This window comes from Antechinus flavipes, chromosome 1 (genome assembly GCF_016432865.1).
Source record: "Antechinus flavipes isolate AdamAnt ecotype Samford, QLD, Australia chromosome 1, AdamAnt_v2, whole genome shotgun sequence".
NCBI classification, from domain to species: domain Eukaryota; kingdom Metazoa; phylum Chordata; class Mammalia; order Dasyuromorphia; family Dasyuridae; genus Antechinus; species Antechinus flavipes.
This window is the reverse complement of record NC_067398.1, coordinates 158,333,593-158,343,053: the sequence shown is the minus strand read 5'-3', so window position 1 is coordinate 158,343,053 and position 9,461 is coordinate 158,333,593. Positions and strand designations below refer to the sequence as shown.

The 9,461-nt window shown below is 36.0% G+C and overlaps 1 pseudogene; it reads right to left on the bottom strand.

Moving 5' to 3' along the window:
- LOC127544608 (WW domain-binding protein 11-like) overlaps positions 1-1,385 on the bottom strand; it is a 1,548-nt pseudogene extending 163 nt beyond the window's left edge.
- Positions 1,386-9,461: the final 8,076 nt, after the last annotated feature.

Here is a 9,461-nt window from a genome sequence, read left to right as displayed (position 1 = left end):
TAATGGAGGACCAGGAAGCAAAAGCTGAAGTAAAGGTCTGGAAGCCCTGGCATTCCAACTGGTATCAAGAGTGGAAAAGTTCCTGGAGGTGAACCAGGAGGAGGGCCAATGGGTGACTCAGATGGTTGTAATAGTGGAACAGGTGATTGTTAAAGAGGGAGTGGTTCTGGCATGGGAAGTGCCTGTATTTGAACAAGAGGAATTAACTGTGAAGGTGGAGGCTATTATTGGAAAGCAGGGGATGATGATGCCCCAGTCAGAAAGAGCTTCTTTGCACTGTTGCTGTATTTTATCTTCTGACTCAGAGTTATCAGAACCTTCCTTATTATCATCTCTGAAATTTTCTCCACTTTTTTGCCAGGAATTTCCTGACCTGCCATTCTAAGTATTGTATATTGAAGAAGTTCATATTTTCCCTTGTCATTCATCATTTTCCAGAAACATTAGCAAATGATACCAAGACCTGACTTTTGCTCTCACTGTTCTATCATCACAATGCATGAGCTCCTCTCTTTCAAGCTTCCAACTTGTCGGTATATCACTGCTGTCATCATGCTTGTCTTCATGCTAACTTCATTTTCACTGGTGCTGGAAGCATCATCATCATGACCTTGATGAGCAAGGTTGGCACTAAGTAAAAATATCCTCCTTCCCTTGTAGGACAAAACCCACTTCACAGCCATACCTTTGCAGACCTTGAGAGAAGGTGGCCCAGGGCCAGAGGCAAATAAGGAAAAAAAAGAAGAAGTATGGAGATTGTTCTGGGAAAAGTCCACAGGCAGAGGTAGGGGTTTTGTTGTATTTTATTTTGTTTTTGTTTTTTTGAGAATAGAGACTGTGTATGCACCAAATAATGGGATGTCTTGGATAAAGATATTAGAAGGAACACAAGGCATATCTGGTCATGGGATGCTTTCCATTTAACTTACTGAGGATTAAGTGAAATGAGCAGAACCAGGAGATCATTATATACCTCAACAACGATACTGTTTGAGGATGTATTCTGATGGAAGTGATTCTCTTCAATAAAGAGAGCTAATTCAGTTTCAATTGATCAAAGATGGGCAGAAGCAGCTACACCCAAAGAAAGAACACTGGGAGATGAATATAAACTGCTTGCATTTTTGTTTTTCTTCCCAGATTATTTATACCTTCTGAATCCAATTCTCCCTGTGCAACAAGAAAACTGTTCAGTTCTGCACACACATATTGTATCCAGGATATACTGTAACCTATTTAACATGTAAAGGACTGCTTGCCATCTGGGGGAGGGGGTGGAGGGAGGGAGGGGAAAAATCGGAACAGAAGTGAATGCAAGGGATAATGCTGTAAAAAATTACCCTGGCATGAGTTCTATCAATAAAAAGTTATTTTAAAAAATTAAAAAAAAAAATTTACTGAGCATTCTTTACAGCATCAAAGAATTGGCTAATGTGAGCTCTCTTCTGCTCATATTCTACCTCTGACTTTTGAAGTTCTTTGTAGATATCTGGATTTTCCTTTTCAAATAATGAGAGGATGTGCTCAAAAGTTTCATGAAGCTTTTTTATCTCTTGTATTTTAGCACTTTCTCATTTAGCTGTTGCTGCTGTACTGAATTGAATTGCATTTCATTCAATATTTCTATGTCCCAGAGAATCTGTTAAGGATTCTTTGTCTTTAGTACTGTAGCTCAGACCATTATTTATTTTTTTCTGATTCTTTTAAAATTCTCTCTTTAATTTTAGCTTAATTGACAGGTTTATGAACATACCACTCTTGATGGATGATATAAATCTCCACCCCGTTTTCACGGATTATGTGATTTAATCAGTTAAGAGGGTGAGAAAGCTTTTTTTTTTTTATTCAAAGCAATACCACAAAATTATTATTAGCAAAAATCCAGGGGATTCTCTAGCTTTTTCATCAGACTGTAATACATCCATTTTTTGACTATCCACTGGAGCCAACAAAAGCTACAGGTTTGTGGAGTGTAGCTCTCTTTGGGCCTGAAGTGTGTATGTAGGGGAGTCTTCATTTTATCTCTTCCATGGGTCTTAAGCTATCACCATCTTGAAACTCTGCCATACCACCTCTATTCTTATTTTTATCATTAAAAATTTCCCAATGCCATTTAAACTTTTAAAACCTTCCTTTTTAAAAAATTATGACTCCCCAATTTTCTCCTTCTTCCTTTGGCAAGAAATATTATATCAAATATATAGGTGAAATCCTGAAAAACATATTTCCATATTAGCCATATTGTGTTAAAAAAAAAAAAAACAAGAAAATTAAGTGGAAAAATATGCTTCAATATGCACTCAGAATTCATCAGTTCTCTCTTTGGAGATAGATATGCTTTTCATCATAAGCTCTTTGGAATTGACTTCCATCATTGTCTTGATCAGAGTAGCTAAGCCTTTCACAGTTGATCTTCATGACAATATTGCTGTTGCCATGAGCAATATTCTACAGGATGTAGTCACTTCACTTTTCATCAATTCATGTAAAATCTTCCCAGGTTTTTGTGAAACCAACCTGCTTGTCATTTCTTATCCATCACAATCATGAAGCACAACTTGTTCAGACATTTTTGATATGCATATCCTCAATTTCCAATGGAAAGAAGTTAGATTGAAGACACTAGGAAAAAGTTTTTTGTGAATTTTGTTTAAAAAATCAGTCTTGATTAATCTTGATGATATAAAAAACTCTGCTTGTCATGTAAAGACCCCTTCCTGCTTTTCAGACTTTTGTTCCCTTCTACATACATTACAATCCAGTGATTCACAGTAGCCTTCTGTTTCTTGCAAAAAGCATTCCATCTCCTGCTTCTGTGGCTTTGTACTTTCTTTTATGCCTAGCCGCTCTCCCTCCCCATCACTGCATCTTAGCTTTCCTGACTTCCTTCAAGGTTGACCCATTTGTGCAGAAGGCATATTCTTTCCCCAGCTATGTTACTCTTAGTCATATAACGCAAAGATCAAAGATAGGGGAAAAACTCACACATGTAGACTATATTTATAGCAGCTCTTTTCTGTGGTAGACAACTTTGAAAGACTTAAGAATTCCAATCAACATAATGAGCAATCATGATTCAAGAGGACTATTGATGAAGCATGCTATTCACTTCCTGAGAGATAATGAACTCAGGGTGGAGAATGAGATAAAATATTTTTTGAACATGACCATTCTGGGAATTGTTTTGCTTAATTATGCATATATTTTATTAGGGTTTTCTTTTCCTATTTTTCCCCAAGGATAAGGATTTGGTGGTAAATAAAAGGATTTTTTATTATTTAAAATATAAAATTTTTAATTTAAAAAGATATCTGGATTGCTGTTTAGGTGATAATGGGCAAGGGTTAATTTTCTCATTTATCATTTAATCAGCTAATGAGCATTTATTTTTACAAGTATTTATTATCTTTCCCCTTCCATTGTTCTTTCAATCGAACAATACAAAAATTAATCTTCTTAACAACTATACATTTGATATGTTTGAAAACAAATTCCCACATTGGCCAAGTCAAAAAAAAAAAGTGTGTGTTTTATTCTGCATTTTAAACTTATTACTTCTCTCCTTGCAGGTGTGTAAAATGTTTCATTTTTAGCCCTTGAGTCCTGATTTACCATTGCATTGGTCAGAGTTCTAAAGGCTTTCAAAGTTATTTTTTCCCTTTCTAAAATATAGTTGTCATTTTATAAATTGGCTTCCCACTTTGCTCTTCACACTTCACTTAACATAATTTCATAGCGATCTCCCCAATTTTCTATAAAATTGTCCATTCAGCTATTTCTTATATCACAGTAATGTTCCATTACATTCATATCCCATAATTTGTTCCTAGTTCTTTGCTACTACCAAAAGAGACAACATCTCGGGTTTCTAAAGAACTTTACACCCATCAGTTCTTTTTTCCTGCTTTCCTGGAAGGATGAGGTAAGCAGACAACTGTATTGTTATCTGGGCTTCACAGTAGGAAGATTTTAAATAGTTACTCTTTCAAAGAAAGTGGGGAGGGCAAGAGGCCTGCTGAGGAAGGGAAGGGGGTGGTGATTGAGGAAAGATGCTAAAACTATAGTCTCTGTGCATCTGAATGAAAATTTAACGTGCACCCTTTGTTGCTAGCAGGGATGAAAGATGTTTATTTAGGCCCCCCCAGAATCTGGCTCTGTCTATTGGAATCTGGCTTTGGTCTTTCTAAATGGGAGTATTCATGAAGGAGGCTTACTATTCCACACACTCACTGCAAGTCCAGCAGCTAAGCTTCAAACTATTTCTTAGATTTGTTAATCTACATCCCCTACCTATATTCTCCTTCTGTTCACTATTAGATATTTGGAGCCTCAGCTTTTTATGTCATTAAAATATTAATTTTTTTTAAAAGAGAACCAGAGGAAGTGAGAGAAAAAAATGGTGTAAAACTGAGAGGATAAGAAATTTAATTCAATTCAACAACTTCTATTGTGTATCTATTCCAGGCCCAGGCATTGTTCAGAGACAAAAAGTCAACCAGTCTTTGGTCCTCATTCTACTGTGATAAGATATGTGTATAGTAAACACACACATATATGTATATATACATATGTACATATATAATGTATATGTGAATAGAGACAAAGCATATACAAACTAATGAAAAGTGGCTTCAAGAGAGGCAAGAGACAGAGAGGGAGGAGAAAAGGGAGAAAAGAGGAGGAGGAGGGAAGACAAAGAGAGAGGGAAAGAGAGGTAGAGATGGAGAAAGACAGAGAGACAGACTGAGAGAAAGAGAAAGTTAGTCTAAGAGAAAGAGAAAAAGATTTAGAAATGGGGGAGAGAGAAGGAGAGATAGAACTATTTATCTCAGAAACCAGGGAAGGTTTTCTCAAGTTTCTGATATCTGAATTTTTTTTTATTAACTGTTCATTATTGGTTATACATGTATATTAACTTTTTAAATACACATTTCTTCATGAGTCATGTTGGAAGAGAAAAATCAGAACAAAAGGGAACAACCATATGAGAAAAGAAATGAACATAGCATGTGTTGATTTACGTTCAATCTTCATAATTCTCTTTCTGGATGCAGATGACGTTTCTATCCAAAGTTTATTGGGATTGCCATGGATCCTGAACCACAGAAAAGAACCAAATCTTTTATAGTTGATCATTGCCCAATCTTGCTGTTATTTTGTACAATGTATTCTTGGTTCTGCTTGTTTCTCTCAGCATGAGTTCATGTAAAACCTTCCATGCCTTTCTAAAATCAGCTTGTTCATTATTTTTTATAGAACAATAATAATCAATTACCTTCATATACCACCACTTATTCGCCATTCCCCAATTGATAGGTATCTACTGAGTTTTGCTTTGAAGGGAACTAGAGATTCATTGAAGCAAAGATGAGAATAGAGTAAATTCTACACAAGAAGGACCACTTGAACAAAGGCATGGAAGGGGCGAATGGACAGTCATGCAAAAATAATAAATCACAAATCAGCTAGACTGGAACAGAGAAAATAAAGGAGAAGAAATATGATGTAGAACTAGAGAAGTAGATAAGAGCCAGTCTTAATATAATTTGAGTAAGATGCAGGATTTCAGGTATAGTACAAAGCACTACAAAACAGAAAATGGCTAGTGGAGAGAGTTAATTAAGAATAAAGCAAACTAGCTTTAATGGCTGGAGGCAGGGAGTCGGAGGATGAAAATAGTTCCCACTGGGGCCCCTCTGGAAAGAGGGTGACTCAAATCATTAAGTTTCATAAGAAGTTTTTATGGAGATCAAGAAGAACGATGCATGGTGAAATAGGGAGGAGAAGGAAGTGGGGAGCAAGGTCTGGGTTTGGGGGCTGGGACTGATCCATGCTGGGTAGTGAGGCAAACATGTAGCCTTCACCCTCACTATGGTTTTTCCTCTCACCCTGGAGTTCTTGATAATAGCTCTCCTTGCCAGGAATAGTTACCCCTTGAACCCAGATTTGGTTCTATTCTCTGGCAGCAGAGTTAACTCTTCTTCTTCTTTTTTTTTTTTTAAATTATAACTTTTTATTGACAGAATCCATGCCTGGGTAACTTTTTACAACATTATCCCTTGCACTCATTTCTGTTCCAACTTTTCCCCTCTCTTCCTCCACCCCCTCCCTCAGATGGCAAGCAGTCCTTTACATGTTAAATAGGTTACAGTATATCCTAGATACAATGTATCTGTGCAGAACTGAACAGTTCTCTTGTTGCACAGGGAGAATTGGATTCAGAAGGTAGAAATAACCCGGGAAGAAAAACAAACATGCAAACAGTTTATATTTATTTCCCAGTGTCCTTTCTTTGGGTGTAGCTGCTTCTGTCCATCATTGATCAATTGAAATTGAGTTAAGTCTCTTTGTCAAACAAATCCACTTCCATCAGAATACATCCTCAAACAATATCGTTGTTGAAGTGTATAATGATCTCCTGGTTCTGCTCATTTCACTTAGCATCAGTTTATCTAAGTCTCTCCAAGCCTCTCTGTATTCATCCTGCTGGTCATTTCTTACAGAACAATACTATTCCATAACGTTCATATACCACAATTTACTCAACCATTCTCCAATTGATGGGCATCCTTTCATTTTCCAGCTTCTAGCCACTCCAAACAGAGCTGCCACAAACATTTTGGCACATACAGGCCCCTTTCTCTTCTTTAGTATTTCTTTGGGATATAAGCCCAGTAGAAACACTGCTGAATCAAAGGGTATGCACAATTTGATAACTTTTTGAGCATAGGTTAACCCTTCTTAAAATGAATCCCTTCCTTAGTTTGATACCTCTCTAGATATCTGTGTGTGACTGGAGAGTATTTCTGTGGAATTTTCTTGATTCTTGACCCACTGGATGAATTCTCCAATTCAAGTGTTAAGAATGTTGGAGAGCAAAGGAGACAAAAAATCCCATGGAAAAGTCTCTACAGTCTCCATGATGCACACATATATTGCATGTGATATGTGTATTGCTGTACATATACATTGTATGTATGTATGTGTACATATTATGCATGTATTATGTAATACATTATAGGGAAGTCCATTTGTGCATGTGCACATGCATTTTATATGCCATATATAAACACAATAATATTCTGTATTACGCATTTATCTCATGTCCATATGTATTATTTATGACATGTTTATGCACATATATTTACTATATATATATATAATTGAATATAATTGAAGTTATGACAAAGGACAGGCAGCAAAGACAAAGAAATAAGGTAGAGGAGCTAAGACAAAGATTTTAAAGATATCAGTGTTCTAACTGCTGCTTATGTTGGGGAGGGCATTGGCAGGGAAAGGCTAATTATTAATTGTTCTTTTGCACCTGGGAAACTTGTTTAGGTGAGTGATTGCCAAAAGGAAAGACTTTGGCAGCCTATAAAAGAGGGAATTCTAGAATCTATAGCAACAGGGAAGGAACTGGGAGGCATCCAAAAATGATAGCCACTCTCAATTTCAGCAGGTGTGGGGGAGGGAATGCTTCTGCAGAGCTGCAGAGATGGTACTATGCTCAATCTATGTGCTTTTGCTATAGGCAAACTACAAGTTGGACAGTTAGGTGCCACAGTGGATCAAGCACAGATGCTGCTCAGCAAGATCTGAGTTCAAATCCAGCCTCAAACACTACCTATATGACTTAGGGCGAGTCACCTTGGCCACCGTAAAATGGAAGTGAGAAGAGCACTTACCTTGCAGAGCTGTTATGAGGAAAACATAAGATGATATTTGGAAAACAGTTTGTAAACTTTAAAGTGCTATATAAAGGCTTATTTTTACAAGTCTGTTGACTCCGTAAGGCATTAGAGAAAGACTTTGTTTAGTTAGGTGGGAGGGGGGATGTAAAATGAGAGAGGTGGGAGAGGAAAACCAGGTGACATTCTGGTTTTTGTATTTTTATTTGCAAGAGCAACTTCCTGAGAACTTAAGTGGTGCAGTTTGGATTCAGTTAGTAAAGCATTAATTGAGTGTTTACTATGTGCCAGCCACCGTGCTAACCTGGGAATACAATTGCAAGCAGAAAGAAAGAAAGCCCCTGCCCCCGGGGAGGTTACATTCTTTTTTTTTTTTTCTCAGCAGTATTTTATTTTTCCAAATACAATGTAAAGATTCAATATTCATTTTTGTAAGACTTCGTGTTTCAAATTTTTTCTTCTTACCTTCCCCCTCCCCAAGACAGCAAGCAATCTAATACACTTTAAACATGTACAATCCTTTTAAACATATTTACATATTTATCATGTTGTACAAGAAAAATCAGATCAAAAGGGGAAAAAAAAAGCATGAGAAAGAAAAAGCAAACAAAAAGGCTTGAAAATACTATGCTTTGATCCACATTCAGTCTCCATAGTTCTCCCTCTGAATGGGGAATGACATTTTCCATCACAAGTTTAATAGAATTGTCTTGGGTCACTGCATTGCTGAGAAGAACCAAGCCAGCTTTTTAAAAAATGCTTCTATCAATATTTCTGTGTGTGTGTGTGTGTGTGTGTGTGTGTGTGTGTGTGTATGTGTGTATATTTATGTATATATACATCTCTAACCCTCTCCCTCTACACACACACACACACACACACACACACACACACACACACACTTTTTCCTTTGTCTTTGATTTCTTTGAGGCACAGGTCTAGTAGTGGTAACATGAAGGTCAAAAGTCTGCTGATCTTTGGAGTTTAGTTTCACAGTGTTTTCCAAAATTACTGAATCTGTTCATAACGCCACCAACAGTGAATTAATATGCCTGTTTCCGGTCAACCTCTCCAATATTTCTCATGGTACTTTTTGCTGAGTTTTGATAAATTAATAGATGTGAGATACAACCTTAGAGTTCCTTTAATTTTCATTTCTCTAATTATTTGTAATTAGGAGAATTTTTTTCATATGTCTTTTGATAGATAGGTGTTCTTTTTATTTTAATTGCCAAGTTTTAAATAATTTCTCATTTATTTAATCACTTAAATTTGAATCAGATTCTAACATCTGGAAAATAAAACCTTTATCAGAGAAATTTGCTACAAACATTTCCCCCCAATTAATTATTTTCCTTCTCATTTTAATTTCATTGATTTTTTTTTACATACAAATGCTTTTTAATTTTATGTAAGGAAAATTATTCATTTTATTTTCTGCAATTCTTTGTTTGATCATAAATTCCGCCTTTATCTAGAGAACAGAAAGATAATGTTTTACTTACTCTGCTAATTTATGGTAAGATATTTTATGTCTAATCCATATATTGTTTTGGAGCTTATCTTGATATATGGTATAAACAGTTGGCTTAAATCTAATTTATGATATACTGTTTTTTAATTTTCCTAGTTTTGGAGTCTTTACTCCAAGAATTGGGGCATTTGGATTTATAGAACACTAGGCTACTAGTTTTGTTTGCTTTTTCATATATTTGTGTACCTAATCTGTTGTACACATCAACCTCTCTATTTTTTAACCATTACCAATTT